Below are 4,484 nucleotides of genomic sequence, written 5' to 3'. Positions count from 1 at the left end.
CAATCTTAATGACAATCCAAGGAAGCCGAGGTCGATCAAACACATCTACCACTTACTATCACAACAACCTATTCCTAATTAAGCTAGAAGTCTTTATTAGGTGATATGGGGCGTAGGTGTTGGTTAAAGAAGGAAGGAAATGGATATTCAAAAAGACAAGTTTGAGAAAGTAGGATCTTCATATTATCTAACTAGAGAAAACCTTGTTCTTTTGCTTCTACACTTTGTTTCCATCCTTAGCCTTTTATTTTGGCTTTTTGACTCCTTTTATTCTATTTTTGGAGTTTTTATTTTATTTCTCTTTTCTTGGGATGGAAACTTCTTTTCTTTTTTTTTTTTTTCTTCTGAAGCAACTAACTAATTTTTGTTTACATTTCTCTTCTCTTTTCTTCACTCATCCCATTTCTCAGAATTATCTAGATAGGTAGGCTGATTTTATTGTTTCTTTTGTTTTATTGGGTAAAGGATTTGTGGTTTGTAAAAAGGCTAATGAAAAGCTCAGTGGGGATTTCATATAGGTGTGAATTTCTGGCTATATCAATCCAAAGAGGGCCTAAATTCTCGCTTAGGATATGGTGTGGTGATCAAGCAAGTGAATGTGTGATTTCTCTACTCATAATTTACTTCTCTCTTGTGTCATCACTAAGATATTTCATTCTTATGAGGCTTTTAGGCTAGATGCTCACAGGATATGTATTAAGTACTCTAACTTAGGTCTCAGAAAAATACTGCCAAATACAATCAAAGATGATCATGCAAGATGTTCGTGAAAAGATGCAATGACTATTACCTACGTATTACTCTATATTTTAAAAATTAAATCCTAATTCAAGTACTACGTGAGATTTCTTGACTAATATCATCATGGAGAATGGAACAATACCATTATCACTAAGTGCCTATTATAAACAATATTTATGATTTTTTAATTTATTTTTTTTATTTTTTTTTATATAGAAAAGTGCGTAATTTACATCCTAAAAGTGCCTAATTTTTGCAAATATTTCTATCCCACCCCCAAACAATCGAATGCTTTGTCCTCAAAGTGTAAAGAGATAAGGAAAGAATTTACCATAGAAACGTGGCAAAAATTGGCAGTACTTGTAACATAAATATTGTAAAAATGATATGATAACATGAAGCACAATTAAACTGTTACGTATACGAACTAACACAAACTCTACTGGAGTAAGCATGACAAGCAAAGAGTGGCAAAAAGATTTGAAATGAAATACCAAAATACGCCACCCCCAAACAAAATTAGAAAACTCTTTTTAAGTTTGAAAATTTTTGTTTGGCCTATACTCCAGAAAGTTGGTATTGTACAAAAACTTTGGTCTTTTAAACTCAGATTCCTTAGACTTAATGTGATATATATGTATTAACATGCAGTTTCCCATATATCAATAATCTAAATAATTGTGGATCTTTCCATAAATAGTTAACATAGAATGCACCATCAAATAGAATTAAACGCCAAGATTTCCTATGACATGGCTTAGTAGAATGGGAGTGAATTCTGATAGATCTAAAACCTAATCGAGTATAAAGTTTCTTCTTTTTCTTTGAACGAAATGGTGTCCAAGTGAATGATCATGAGAAAATGGATGGTTGTGGAAGATATGTAGGGTATGGATAAGTTTTAGATTGAAGGAATGGAAAAAATGAGTGCATGGTTTTAGCATAAAACTTATTGGTGGCATGGGTTAGTATTAGCACACATCTGAAAATGAAGGTATCAGGTGGCTCTTTGGGTAGTTCTTGAGAGGGTGGATCATCACAGGCTCTTAGAAACTCGTCAAATTTCTCATCTAGGTTGTTCGCATCCATATAATTATGGTATTCATCTCCATCTTCAAGGAATTCATCTATCTCGTCTATTGTGAGGTTTACTCCACCTCTTGTAGTGTCGGAAGGCAGGGTGGAAAATTCTTTCACTAGTTCAGTTATGTTCAAGGAGTCAAAATTGTGAGCTTTGTCTTCTTCCATAAGAAGGGTATCTACTAGTGTAGGGACGAGATTGTCGGAAGCACCAATGTGATGTACCAGACTCTCAATTGACTTAACTTCACCTTTTACAGGAAAACCTAGTTGTCTCTGTTTTTGTCTAAACATGTTAACTTCCACAGAAAGATTCCCAAAAGAAAGAGTCATTAAGCCATCCCGGCAATTGATTTGGGCATTGGTAGTTGCCAAGAAAGGACGCCCTAAGATGATGGGAATAGAATCATGAGCAACTTATGTGTCAAGAATAACAAAGTCGGCTGGATAGTAAAAATCCTGAACTTTAACGAGAATGTTTTCAACTACACCCTTGGGATACTTAATAAAACGATCGGCTAACTGCAAAGTCATTTTGGTTGGTTGAAGTTTTGTTAGACTTAATTGTTTATATAAATAAAAAGGGAGTAAGTTAACACTCGCCCCCAGGTCTAATAAAGCAGTTGTTATGAAGGTATCACCTAAGGTGTATTGTACGGTAGGACGACCAGGGTCCTTGTACTTAACAATTCCATTATGTTCAGATGAAAAGGGATATTGTTCAGTTAAGAATGCTTCGTGGGGTATGTTGGTTTTCCTCTTCTTGGTGCACAACTCTTTTAGAAACTTAGCGTGTCCAAGTAGACTTTTTATAGCATCTAGAAAATGTAGGTTTATAGTCAGATTTTTAAACACTCCCCTAATCTCATCAAAAATTTTGTCCTTTTTAGACATAACTAGTCTCTAGGGATATGGTGGTTTATCTATATATTTAGCAATATTATTAGTCTTTGCTTTATCTTTAGCCGTTTTCCATCTAGGTGTCCATATTGGAACCTCTATAGGTGTAGGGTCTTCAATTTCAATTATTGGGTCTTGTAAGGTTTTCCCTTTTGGTTGTGGTTTAACTAGTACTTCTACAGTTGTAGGGTCTTTAGTTTCTATTACAGTATTTGGTATGGTTTCATTTTCAGCTTCTGTTTGCAGGTGGTCTTTAGGCATAGTTACTTTGTTATCAACTACTTTCCCTAAATGAAGGGTAGTGACTCCTTGTAGGTCCCCTTGGTTTATATTACCATTACAGTGAATACTGTTTATTTCGAAGGCAGTGTTTGTTGACTTAGGATTAGGCACTGCTTGACCTGGAAACAGACCTATTTGGTTATTATTTTGGTTAGGAGACATGTCAATAACCTTTTGGCACAAAGACTGTATCATTTGCATCGTTTGTTTCATCATATTAGAGTTTTGATCATGCTGATCTTTCATCAAGTTGGAGTTTTGTTGCATAATTTGATTTTGTTTTTCCACTACTAATTTGTCTGTAGATGGTTGAACTGGAATTAAGGCTTGTTGAGCGTTCATGTCTTGATGTTGATAGTTTTTTGTCATGGGCACTAAACCTCTATTCTGGTTACCTAAGTTCCCTTGTCCTTGATGTTGAGTTAACTGGTTAAAGTATGATGGTTGTGGTGGTGGTTGTGCATAGACAAGAGGACAATAGAAGTCGGAATGCTCAAGACTAAAACATACATTACAATAAGAAGATTTAATGTTTATGACTGGAGTGGGTTCTTGTTGAACAGAGATAGCATCTACCTTTTTAGTGAGGGCATCAATAAGAGTTTTAAGCTCGGAATCAGGTTTAACCTCAAAAGAAGAAGGAGTAGAGCGGGAATAGTCATTACCTCCCCAATTGTTGTTCCTCTTAGATTGATCTTCTAAGAATGTATAAGCCTCCAAGGCTCCTTTTCTAAGAAAACTACCCCCAGTCATGATATCTAGAACCTCCTTATGACGATGTGAAATCCCCTTGAAGAAAGCATGAACAAGCGTGTCTTTCACAAGATTATGATGCAGGCATTCAATGAGAAAATCAGTGAAATGATTCCAGGCCTCTGAAAAGGATTCATGAGGATTCTGGCGGAAGAAATGAATCTTGTGAATCATTTCATCTGTCTTTAGTGGTGGGTAAAATTGTTCCATGAATAATTGAACAAGTTGAGCCAATGAGTCCACAGAGTTTGGCGTTTGGGCAGTTAACCAAGACGCCGCCTTGTCGGCTAGGGTGAAAGGAAACACCCTAAGTTTAACTTGATCTGAACTTACGCTAGGATGATGGAATGTAGTGAGAACTTGCTCTATCCTATGCATATGCTGGTAAGGCTTCTTGTGGTCTAAACCATGAAAAACCAGTAACAAGTTAAATATATTAGGGAGAATTCGAAAATCCCCCACTAGGTCTGCAAGAATGATGCACGACTTAGGGCCATTGTTTAGGGCTTTATAAAAATTAGAGAGAGGAGTCTCTTGTTCTTTAGCCATTAATACAGGTGTAGTGTGTGAAATTCTAGATAGGTGTGTGGTATTTATGTCTACAAAAAACAAGCCTGATTATACTAGAATTAAAACTCCTCTGACAGAAGAGGCGAGGAGTGGAAGAAAGAGTACCTGAATGCCCCACTAGGTCTGCAAGAATCATACGCGATGTTTGTATGATGTTA

Source organism: Coptis chinensis, chromosome 1 (assembly GCF_015680905.1).
Source record: "Coptis chinensis isolate HL-2020 chromosome 1, ASM1568090v1, whole genome shotgun sequence".
In the NCBI taxonomy this organism is placed as follows: domain Eukaryota; kingdom Viridiplantae; phylum Streptophyta; class Magnoliopsida; order Ranunculales; family Ranunculaceae; genus Coptis; species Coptis chinensis.
The sequence above is the reverse complement of the archived record's forward strand: the minus strand, read 5'-3'. Positions refer to the sequence as shown.